The 12,853-nt window shown below is 42.1% G+C and overlaps 1 pseudogene; it reads right to left on the reverse strand.

Annotated features, from left to right (window-relative positions):
* Positions 1–248: 248 nt before the first annotated feature.
* On the reverse strand, positions 249–2,607 carry LOC109677664 (Krueppel-like factor 10 pseudogene; annotated as a pseudogene).
* Positions 2,608–12,853: the final 10,246 nt, after the last annotated feature.

Raw genomic sequence — 12,853 nt, forward strand, 5'->3', positions numbered from 1 at the left:
CAATTTCTCAGATAGTCCCAATGTTGCAGTGTTAAGGAGAAGTTAACTCTGCAGATTGTAAATGTTTATTTTCAAGGTGAAAAAAAAGTAAATGTTCTGATAATTTACCTACCTATCTATTTCCACATCCCCAAAAACTCCTATAAATACGTAGCACATTTATCCATCTGGAAATAATGGACAAAGGTAATAAAGCACACATATCTTCATGTTAAGGGTACTTTACTGACGACAAAAACAATCTTTTTCAAGGAGTTATCTAAATTTCTTGATATCCCTTCTTTACAATATATATTTTCATCTTCAGACTTTTTTTCTAAACAAAGTACAGTGTATCTTAGAGTCTACAGAAAACACATTGGTATACAGTTTTCAAATCTACACAAGAAACTGCAGGCAAACTAAAGTCCAAAGTATAATAAAATGCCTAAAGAGTCATTTGTTAAACTTTCAAAATAAAAAGTCCAAATGAAAATTGGAGCTGCACTTCAAAGCAATTAAATTAATGAGGATTCCAATTTGGGCCTCCTTTAGCAATGTATGGCTGTTCAATTCTAAATATCAACAAGTGTAAGAATGGTAGCTCTAGATATATTTAATGAGTACAGCCACAAAGTTCACTGTGAAGACCAGGAATAAACAAGATAACTCGAGGAAAAGATGACGATCTCTGTGTAATACAAACTGATTTTCTGTCTCCATCTCTGTACCGTAATGTCCAGGCTCTGTCTTCTTGAAAGCAGTGTTTCGGAATCACACTGAAGTTGGTCTCAAGCATAAACAACAAAAATAAAGTAACAAATGTGCACACAAATTCAAAATCTGTGCTACCTGTGTTGACCTCATCTGAAACCTTCAAAAAATATTCAAAGGAATACCAGCTTTCTCATCTCTCTTATGTGATAAGAAATGAAACTTGCCCTTCTGTGACCTGCGTGTGGCCGAAGCACTTCTTGTCATCTAACCCAGGCTGGGCCTTCACCTCAGGTCAGGGGACTTCTGCCTTCAGCCCCCAATGGAGGGCCATAGACTTGCAGCGGAAGCATTTTGACACCACCCCTGGCTCCTGGCTGTGACCAAAGTTAGTTCTGATTCTTCACCTCCTGGTCTGTCACTGTGTGGGCACAGGGGTTGGAGGTAGAGCAATGTCGTTTAACTTGCTCACTTCCATTTGCCAGTTTGGGAGCTTCTTGGCTGACAGATGGCGCCGGGCATGCTTTATCAAATGGTCTCTCCTCATGAACTGCCAGTCACACATGGGACAGGCAAACTTCTTCTCACCCGTGTGGATTCGCTGGTGTCTGGACAGTTTATCAGAATGGGCAAACCTCCTTTCGCAACCTTTCCAGCTACAGCTAAAAGGCTTTTCTCCTGTGTATGTTCTCATGTGGGCCTTCAGATGGGGACTTTTAAAGTATGTCTTGCTGCATCCTGGATGGCCATAAATGTGACTTCTTACTTTGGATGAATCCATCTGAGGAGTGATTTTCGTTGTTGAATGGGGAAACCCAGGTGCAGGGGCAATGGGAGAGAGTCTGGTGCTGTTTGGGCTCACCACTGGAAGCTTTGGGCTCTGCACCACAGGCTGGGGTAGGACGAACATGACAGCACCTTTGGTTACCTGAATACCCATGAACACCACAGGGGGCAGACAGCTGGTGGCTGGCTGGGTGGAGTGCTAGGAACAACTGTGGTCACGACAGGGTTGTTTGCAGGGAGGGGGACCATCTGGAAGATGACACGCACAGGAGGCATTCCCCCTGTGGACCCTGCTGGTGGAGACACCAACGTCGACTTTTGTTGTGGGGATGCAGGGGCTGGCTGAGACCTACAGATGACTGTCTCTGCGGAAAGCACAGGAAAGTCATAAAGTGCAGCACCTGCTTTCTCATCAACATCTGCCACGTTGACATTTTGCTCACACTTAGATCTGTTTGGTGACACTGCTGCACAGGGTATGTTTTTTTCTGGCAGCCTCAACATTTAGGTGGGTTCTTCTTTGAAAAGAATTGTCCTGATAGTTGAGAATGCTAGCTGCTTTCACTGGGCAGGATTGGTGATTATACAGCTGGGCATCAGCTGTGTGACTGATCACACTTGTTGTCTGAGCCTTGGGGAGTTTGGGGGCAGATACAGGGCTCTTCTTCTTTGAAAGGTGCAGCAATGGGAGGTTTGGCAGTGTCTGAAAATGACTTGAAGTGTCCAGTAGATGGCAGGGTGCCATCATGTTTGACACTTGAGAGGGTTCGAAGTCAGAGGGACTGTAAGGAGGAATCAAACAAAATGCTGGGATTGTATGAAAATCAGGTGTGCCTGGAAGCAGACTGTCTTCCTCTGACATATCTGAGACTGGTGTAATGGGCCTGTTTTCAAGATATTTCTTAAAGTCAGACTTCCAACTGCAGCTCATTGACATAAGTGCTTCTACAGCTTCAAAATCACTTTTCTCCGCAGTTTTGTTCCAGGAATACATTTCTTTCGACCTTTCAGAAATCATCTCCATTCTTTCCTCTGCAGCTTGCTGGAGAGAAGCGCCGAAGTTGAGCATGGCTGGCTGTTTGGCCACAGGCTGCGAGCTGAGTGGCTGCTGGGCTGTTGGTTGCCTGGCCACAGCCGGGCACACACAGACACTTGAGGTCACTCCCGCCGCCACTGCTGCCGCCCCTGCTGCTGCCGCCGCCGCCACCGCCGCGCTCCCAAATTGTTGATATTTTTGAGAAGTCACTTTGCCTTGTTTTCTAATAATTCTTGTATTTCTCTATTGTGATTTGAACATATGGTGCTAACATTGGTGACAGGCACAGGAGAAGACAGAACAATTTCATACACTATATCATACTCCTGCCTTCCCCAGAAACCACAGTCCTGTGTGAGGAGAGAGCTGTGAGCTCCTCCGGCCCAGGCCAGGAAATTTAAACTGGAGCCTGAATAATGTTTTGCATGTTGGAAGTCTTCTTCTTATATATGGGGAGGAATTCAGGTCGGGATTCTTATGGTACTAGTGTACCTCTTCAAAATATCGGTTCTCTCAAACTTAACTGTTGTATGCATCAGTATTGTGAGAGAAAATGTCCTATAAGTATTTTTGGAAGCTAGTCAAAGTATGTCACTACCATCCTGAGCCCAGGCATATCAAATTCAAAATATTACCTCTCATCCCTGTGCCCAGCACACTTCCCTGTCCACACAGGGAAGTTTTCTTCTGGGTTTTTCTTCCCCAGCACATATCCTACTTTCTCCTCTGTTCCCGCTACTGAGATTTGGTTCCCAGGTCAGCTGAGATTTTGTTACCTTGCCACATTGCTGTTTTTACATGAGGTTCATGCTGGCCTTGTGCTCTAAGATGTCTTGTGATCCAAGACATACCTGGCCCAGAAACAACAGAGAGTGGAGAAAATTCTGTCTGTCCTGAGCTTTATTCATAAAAGTGATTGTAAGCATTGGACAGGGAAAAGAGACAATCACCTTTCAATTCCCCATTACCTGGATGATAGTTCTGCCTCTCTATGTGACCACTCCTGTTCTATTTTCTGCTTCCTCTCTGTTTTCCATAGATATCCCGGATTTAAATTCCTAAACTCATCATGGTTTCCCATTTCTGTGATATTATCCATAATTGTAACATACATCAGTGATGATGTCCACAGCAGTCAACTCTGTCATCACTGGGTCAAAAATCATAGTTTCATTCCTCTCCAAATCCAGTTCAGAAACTGCTTGCAGACACAATAGCCTATTTCCACTGTAATTTTTTCAGGTAAGATGTCTACTTTCTCTGTTTTAACTTCATAGGATTGATGGAGAGCAGGATGAAGATGCTGCTTCCTCAGTGAATAAAGAGAATCAGGAGCTTATGAGTAGATTCTTTGTTAAAAGGATTGAGAGATTTGATGACATCCAAGAGAATTGAGGACAGGCACTTGCTATTTAGATTCATGTATCATCTGACCCTAGACAGAGGAATCAGTTCTTGACTTATATCTGCTTATCTTCTTGGGGGCTTAGGTGTTCCTTTCCAGAATAACATGAATGTCAACCCCAAAGTCACAGACAAGTGACTCAGGTAAGGGGTCCTTCAAATCCATCCAGGAAATAATCTCTCAGGGGCATGTTGTGTCTTCAAGACAGATGTCCCATGAATGTTTGAAACTCTACTTAGGCTGTGGAGGCCACTCCTCATGTCTTGGGGAGCCAGGGGCAAGGGTATCTTGCCCAGAGCAGGCATTTGTATGATTGCAGGCAGAGTTGTGTGAAACTTCAGGTGCATGACTCAGTTGAAAGTGTGGCTTGCACATCTCCACAGCTCCTGTCGGAAGGGTAGGGATGATCTCTCTTGGATCTACAGAGCTGATACTCTTCTCTTCCCCTTCCCTGCCCTATTCAGTTGCGCTTTGCTCTTTTTTTATTCATTTATTCACATGTCCATACATTGTTTGGGCCATTTCTTCCCCCTACTCCCCATCTCCTCTCTTCCTCCCCACCTCCTGTTGCTTCCAGGCAGAACCAGTTCTGCCCTTATCTCTAATTTTGTTGAAGAGAGAGCATAAGCAATAATAAGAAAGACAAAGTATTTTTGCTAGTTGAGATAAAGATAGCTATACAGAGAGATTCCTAGCATTGCTTCCATGTACAAAGGTGTTACAACATAAGCTGATTCATCTCTACTGATCTTTTCACTACTTCCTGATCCCCTTCTCTTACTGCCCTGAGTCACTTTAAGGTTTCTGTAACTTTGTTCTTAACAATTTCCTAAAAGCAAGTCTCAGCACATTTATTTCTGCTTAATCCATGTTCCAATTCAGGTACTGGAATATATGAAAGGAATGAGCCTATTAACAGAAGATGGGGAGGTTTTGTTTGTATAGAAAAAAAAATCACTCTGATTTTCATAAAACTATATGAAGGTGATCTACCATGACTTAGTCTGGGATGTGAGCATATTAGCAACTGTTAACAGTATGGGAGTTGTATGCCTCACAGAAGATCTCCTCCTACTGGTAGGACCCAAAGAATGGAGTTTTTACCTACTTGGAATCCAAAATATTTCCTTGTGCTTCCCTGTGGAGTCATTTGTCATTTAGAACCCGTGCCAAATTGATGCTATTCAGCTCAACAGACATCACTGTGGATCACATCCTGTCTTGTGGTGGCCCTGAATCTGGAGAGAGAGAGAAAGAGAAAGAGGGAGAGGGAGAGGGAGAGGGAGAGGGAGAGGGAGAGAGAGAGAGAGAGAGAGAGAGAGAGAGAGAGAGAGAGAGAGAGAGAGAGATAGAGAAGAAGAAGAAGAAGAAGAAGAAGAAAAAGAAAGGAGAGGAGAAGAAAAGTGAAGAGAAATTAATTGTATGTTATATCTTGAAAGAAATTGAGTGTCATTTGTCAAGAGATATGAGAAATGCTAGTGCTGTTATGAACATCTGGGAGTTATTGTTGCTGTGGTTTTAGTTCAATTGTGCTTGCCATTTATAGTAATATTTTCCACCTTCATATTTTACATGTTTTAGTGAATAAAATTATGTGTGTTCATCATGTACAAGAAAGTTGGGTCTAAGTTACAGCATAAATTAAATTTATTTAAATGTATTTTAAACTGTTTTACTTTTGCACTATCATACATTAGTAGTAAGAGGTGTGTTAATAACTCCATATTGACCATGCTCCCCCTTCCATTGTATTTCCATTCACCTCCCTGTTCTTCCATTTTTCAAATATTGTTTGATGGATTCCATTTGCTGCCTTCATATTTGCATGTAAAACACATTTTGGTCCACTTCACCGCTCAATGTCCTTTCTTAACTACAGTTCTAATAAAGCAGAGAGACTCAAGATTTGTGTTGGAATCTGCTGCAAACCTGTTGATGTCTCAAATATACACATTTTGTGAATGTCTAAATTTAGTCATTATCACATGACTTATTTTACAAAGTTATCACTCTTTGATGAGAATATCTGTAATACACACTCATCACATTTTTGAGGATACCAGATAAGAGTTACTAACTATAATCATCGCATTGTACACAACACCTCCACATGTATTCCTTCAATTTAACAGATTATTTAACTTTGATCAGGATCTCCTCACCCTGTACACTGAACCAGCTCCTGTTAATCAAGGATCTACTTCTCAGAGATTCACTGTTTCAGATTCTGCATAGAAGTGATGACTTCTGGTATTTGTCTTTGTATGCCTGGCTGATATCAGTCAGTTCAATATCAATCCACATTGTTACCAATGACAGGACTTCCTCTTACTTGATAAATAGATCACATTGTAAACATAAGCCAAGTTTGCACATCCAGTCCTATGCTGGTTGGAACAGGATGACTCCACACCTTATGTATTTCACACAGTGCTGAGGGAACATGGGAGTACACATGACAGTTCCTCATGCCAATACTGGGACAGTTTCTGGAAAGACCTGATGGCACTGTGTGTTACGCCTTGACTAGAGACTTCTTTCTTCATAAGAATGACTCAGGTCTATGACCTTGAGATTTGGGGCTCAGCGTAGCTCAGGATGATACAACAGAGGGTAACACATGGAACTGTGGATATAAGAGGACTTCCTCACGTGTGGATACTCTTCCTCTCCCCCACCCTCTGATTTGACCTGACCATCTGACTTGCTGTTCAATGCATATGGGAAGACATGACTGTGAATCTTTCCTGATCTGATTCCACTCATCCATCTTCCTCTCTGATATCCACCATGAGAGGAGAGCTTGGGGAGATGGTGGACACCAGGTGAGAATCCTGGAAGTTGGGTCCTCAGTGACCTGCAACCTGAGGCTGATCCCAGAAAAGAAAAACAGAGCCAGGATAACAGCATACAGGGATGGCCTGAAATGCAGTTTCCTGTGAAGGATGGTGTTTTGAGAACTCTTTCCCTAAGCACTGTTACTGCAGGAAGAACTGCCTTGCACACAAACACTCATTTGGTATTATGGAAGACACCAAGAATTCAGAGAGGGAATTTGAAACTGCTCACTTTTAAAATTTTTATGAGACAGGGTTTCTCTGTATCACCCAGAGAGAATTCAATCTTGAAATACTGAGACCGCAGCTTCTCCAATACCTGGTATTATAGGTGTGAACACTGTGTCTTGGTAAAATTACCAGTTGTTGATGATAACAGGGGGAAAATGAAATAATTCTGCCCTTTTGAGTAAATTTAATAAATGAAAACATGTAATCAGTGTTCATATCTGTGCTTATTACATTTCACAAACTCACCAGAAACTCTCAATTATCAAATACTAAACTTTTCCTTTTAAGAGACAGATCAGTTGGGCCTACCTCCAGCTGGGGCACAAAGTCAGGATCTAAATACAGCTAATGCACTCTGAAATACAGTGAAAGCACTGCTGATGTTAATGACAGGTCATGTTGAGTGTCCCTTTTAATGTTCACTCATCCTCTCCATGCCCTATGATCCAGAACAGGACAATTATAACTGATACTTGCTGTTCTCCTTTCTGGTGCTTGGCTGTCTTGTGTGGAGGACTGTCAGCTAAGCAAACCCTCTGTGCAGACTGTTCACCTATAGCCCAGCTGCTTTGACCTCCTCAGGAACCTAGATGAAGATGTATTACAACCAAAAAATTCTCACTGCAGAAGCATGACTCTGGCTCCAGAAGGCACTATTCCAGCCATGGCTGTCTCTAACTACTTGGACCAGACTTTTTACCATTTCAGGCGTCAGTGAACTGTTGCAGCTATTTTCACCCAGACCAGAGTGGAAGCACTTCCCCTGGTGGCTGAGCTGAAAGCCTGTGACTGGTTCACAGTCCTTTACTTCTTCAGCAAAGGGTGGATACAAAGTATACATAATGAACATAAAAAAGTCAATAACTCAAAACCCACAATAATAAGGCAAATTGTTCAAATAAAACTTCCCAAAAGAATTTATAAAACAGAAATCAGGAACATTGGCCAATTGTCAATATAGAATCAGGAAAGGGAAGTTAATCCACAATGATATTAATACCTCCACCCTAGAAAGAAAGACTGTTTTGTAGATGTCAAAATACAGTTCATGGGGACAAGGAAGTATCTTTCATATTCCTTTTACTTGACTTTCTATGCTTTAGATGTCAGATTGTGGTGTACAGAGTTCAAACACTGCTCTTTCTTCCCCACATATGGGACCTCTATTAAGCTATCATGGAATCTCATTTCTTTAATGCTGGTGGGAGATTCTAATTCCCTGAGTCCATTCTTGTGTGAGTAGAAACACTCATCCTGTCTCCACCAACAGAAATTCACAAAAACCCTCAGAATATCCAAACAGGTTTTTATGAGTCCTTTTGTACAATTTTGAGAAGACTTTTCTTCTCTCATCAGACACTTCAATAGTGAGCATTACACACCTTTCCTTCCTTTCTTTCTTTGTGTGTGTGTGAGTGTGTGTGTGTGTGTGTGTGAAATTATCACGCCCAATATTCACACCCATTATTAGTAGGGTCAATATCTTTGCATTGTGTCACAGACAGAGAATGCTCCATTATTTCAAGACTGGCCACACTGAGAATCTGATCTGTGTTTGGACCACTTAATCTCCTTTTGGTGGCTCTCTGTGCTAATATGTACTGAGATGCTTCAGGTCTGTGGCACAGACCTAACAGAGCATCCTTCACAGGTTTAGAGGACTTCAGAAAACTAAATAATTATTTGACATTGGGTACAGGCATGAACAATTTTACACAATAATCTGACATGTATGTGAATAGATTTCCATCCAAAAATGTTTACTTGTCCTCTTAATTGTCCTCATTCCCCAGAGGACAGGATCTCCACCATCTGAACTTACATACAGCTGCCTGCTCCTCAGACAGAGAATTTTCTGGAAAGGTCCATCAGTGAGATACTCTCTACCTGGAGGAAAGATAGCTGGGTCCTTTTCTCCTAGGGCATATTTCCAAGTCCAGTAGGAACGGGCGCTTAGAAGAGGGGAGGTGCTGTCCACCTGTCCACTGAGCTATTGTCTCTTAATGCTTAAGGAACAAAGAGACCACCTTGGTCTCCACCATCAACTGCAGAAGTCTTGCTCAGAGTGTTGCCCAGGAAAGATGAGATGAGGAGAAGGAAGAAGGTCATAAGAGAGTCTGGAACCTTCCCAGACAAATGGACTTCATATAAAAATGAGAATTTGAAATTAAAAGCCCAAAGTGGTTTAAAATTGGCTCAGGTCCTGGGGAAGAACAGATGTTGAAATTTAGACAATTCATTCGACTTAACACTGCTTCAGAGTTCTCTACCTGTTCTGATTTTGGAAATTACTCGGGTTGTTTTTGTTTTCTGATAATCAATATTATGAATTTATGTGCAAACTATTTTTGGAAGGACATGGTGTCACCCATTTGTAGAAAACACTGAAGAGAGGGACTTCCAGGTCACATGTCAGGTACACATTCAATTTCTTAGGAAACAGGACAGGGCCTTCCAGAGATGGGGTTTTAGTTCACACTCCGGGAGCCGTGTTCATGCTCTAGGTTATGATGAGCTCACTGACATTGATTAGCTTATTAACTTTTCATTTTATTTTGAGCCTTTCAAAATGTGAAGTTGTGTGATGTGAATTGAGATCCCTGAGGCAGGCTGGTGGGGTATGGCATCTGCTGCTGTGTTGGTGTACCCCTTGCACACCATCTTTAATGAAATTTCTGCACAAATAATTGCCAATTTATATACAGACTTAATAACTGCCTGTTTAATGTTCTTTTTAAATTCTGGTTACTGCTGTGGGAGTTGTTATATGATTTGCAAATATTTCTCCTTTTCTGACTTATTTATGTAATAGTCACAAGCTAAAATAGTTTTGGAATTTTCATAAATTCCAATTAATAGATTTATTCTATTTCTAATATGCTTCAGTTTTCCTGATTTTTGCTTGAGTCTTCATTCCATATTTCCTAAAAACTATATAAAACATTATTTTTTGTTTCATGTATTGTGATTGAATTAGTCATTGGTCTTTGCAAAATCAGTTGGGAGATTTGTCCATGTGGGATGATACACATATGTGTGCATGTGATTGTATGTAAGAGTATGTGTGTGTGTGTGTGTGTCTGTGTGTGAATTCTGTGTTTGTGGGAGTATGTGTGTTAGAGTGTAGGTGTGTGCACATGCACAGACTTGTGTGCATTGGCTCATTTACATGGGACAATTTTCCTACATTTATGGACAATCCTGATTTTATGTTCAAACAAGACCTAAATGAGAAATGGGGTTCTATATTCAACAACTGTATGTTTTATGTCCACTATATATCCACATGATAAGGTTGGTCCCCAGTGTGGCACTATAGGGAGGTGGTGGAACTTTTAGAGGTGGGACTTATTGGGAGGTTGTCAAGTCATTGTGGTCACAGATATGAGGAACACAGTAATATCCAGCTCTTTCTTGAACTCTACATTCGTCTTCTCTGTAATGAAATGAGTGGTTTGGTTCTCTACAAACTCCCTTAAGAACTTGCAACCACAGAAAGAACATTAAAAAAAAAACAACCATGGACAAAAAACTCTAAAAGTTAGTGGACCAAATATAACCTCCCAAGTTACTGGCATTTTCCTAATAAGTGAATATGACAAATACAGTAAATTTTGTATCATTTACTTATTTCCAAAATGTGAATCAGATTTCTTGAGATGTGTTTCTGACAGGAAGAACACATGTTTCTCTATCCAGTGTCCATTTTCCAACTTAACTGAGCTGCTAGCTCACTCCTGCAGTGAACAGAACCCATTTAAAATCAGAGAACATTTGCTTCAGCACTGCATGTGTTACACCACAGTGATGGAGACAAATGCAGGCACGTTTCCAATTCATAAATCATGTTTTCCTTCCACCTGTAAATAATGGCTTTCTTCTCCATTACAAGAAACAAAGCATCTGCATTTCTGTAAATCCTGGGGCATTCTGAGCATGATGACTCTTGTCCTACTCCATTTCCAAAAGTTTTGTCAAGGTAAACATTGTGATTTGTATTTTCCTGCTGTGGACATGTGAGCAAGTGTAGTGGGTTGCACCATATCAATGACCCATTTGGAATAGGTTCCAGGCACCATTCATCCTGCAGCTTTAAAAGAGAAAACAGAAGCTCAGTTCATAACAACTCTCAAGGTACTTGTGATATAGAATTAGAGAAGCAATAGGAAGACAAGGCTGTGAGGCCCTGGGGTGGAGAGGAAACCCCATATGCTGACATGACAGTGCACCTGCCCTCTACACATTCCTGATGCACAGAGAAGACAGCAAAATTGAGGCCCAGCCTCAATTCGTGTGCAGGAGACACTTGAGGCTATGTCACTGTCTTCTCTGAGCACAGTAATAGGTGCTTGCGTCTTTAGTGTCCATGTTGGTCATTGTGAGGAACACCTGGCTGTTAGACTTGTTCTTGGAGATGGTAAGCCAGCTCTTCAGGGATGGGCTGCAGTACTCACCATCATACCAATAGATGTTTGCCATCCACTGCAGGGAATTCCTCAGGGGCTGACAGATCCAGCACACCCCAATACGATAAGTGCTCAGTGAAAAGGCAGAGAAGGAGCATGTCAGCCTGAGGTTTTGTGAGGGTGGTATTAGCATAGGCCAAGTGTCCTGAAGGATGATCTGGGACAAGATCCCTGTGGAGAAACACAAGGAGAAAGTGAAGCATGCTTAAGTGGACTGGAGAATTTCACCTCTGATGGAGCCCTGTAGAGCATGTACAGACAGAGTCAGCAGCAGGATCATGGAACACAGCCTGTCCATGATGAGACAGCAGTCATGATGAGTCTCTGTTCTAGGCTTTTCAGCCCAGAAGTAGGTGGAGCTGGGGAAGTTTGCATTCCTTTAACCTGGGTCATGATCCTGAGAGGTGCAGAAAGGTCTCAGGGGTCAGTAATGGAACAGATCTGTGATGGGCAGCACCTGTGTCTTCATGTGAGGCTTCCCATTACTTTTCCTAACAGGGGTTGCCTGACCCCATGGTCCAATGCACACAAAGTATTCTGTTTCATCCTGTGGATTGTAAAGGGTGGAAACCTGTTCCAGGAGATAAGGTGCTCTCCTTGGATATTCATCACGGGAATCCTTGCAACTATGGTTCCTGCCTATAGGACCATGGAAGATTTGAAGTGGTGGCATTCCACCTAAAGTCAGACTATGTGATTCCTGTGTCTGGGAAGCAGGAAACTTCCTCTGAGTGCTGTTTTTCTTCTTTCTATAATGCACGCAGATAGGAATGAATCACTGCCATAACCACTATTGATAAAATGGAAAGACATAATAAAAAAATTCAATGAGTTTATGGTTAATAAAAACGGACTGTGGTGATTTCTACAGCAGACAGAAGTCATGCTGAATGCACCATGCTGACAATGTTTTAACTTTGGGAACTTCCCATATCTCACTCATTTATCACAGTCCCTGTGAAAAACCTAGCTGAACATTTTTTTGTGTTATCATTTGAGTCTTTGTCTGGGGATTTTGAATGGGAAATACTATCATTGTTTGATGCTGTCCTTCAATCCTCAGTGAGGTAAAACCTCCCCATGTCACATAACATTTGCACTCCCCTACCTGTCAACAACCTGAAAAGCACAGAAGAAAAACACCTGCATCAATAGTAAATGTATTCCAGCAATGCAGGAGCTGTGGAAGCAACTCTGTAGGTCATTCAGCAGCCAACAGGGCACTGAGTGTGCTTAGAGAGCCCCCTGCTGGTCCTGAGCGACCTCTGCTGGTCCTCATCTCCCTCTGCTGGTCCCGAGCGCCTTCTGATGGCCCTCATCACCCCCTCCTGGTCCTGAAAATGCCCTCTACCAGTTCTGAGCACCCTCTGCTGGTCCTGAGCGACCCCTGCTGGTCCTG

This window comes from Castor canadensis, chromosome 5 (genome assembly GCF_047511655.1).
Source record: "Castor canadensis chromosome 5, mCasCan1.hap1v2, whole genome shotgun sequence".
Taxonomy (NCBI): Eukaryota; Metazoa; Chordata; class Mammalia; order Rodentia; family Castoridae; genus Castor; species Castor canadensis.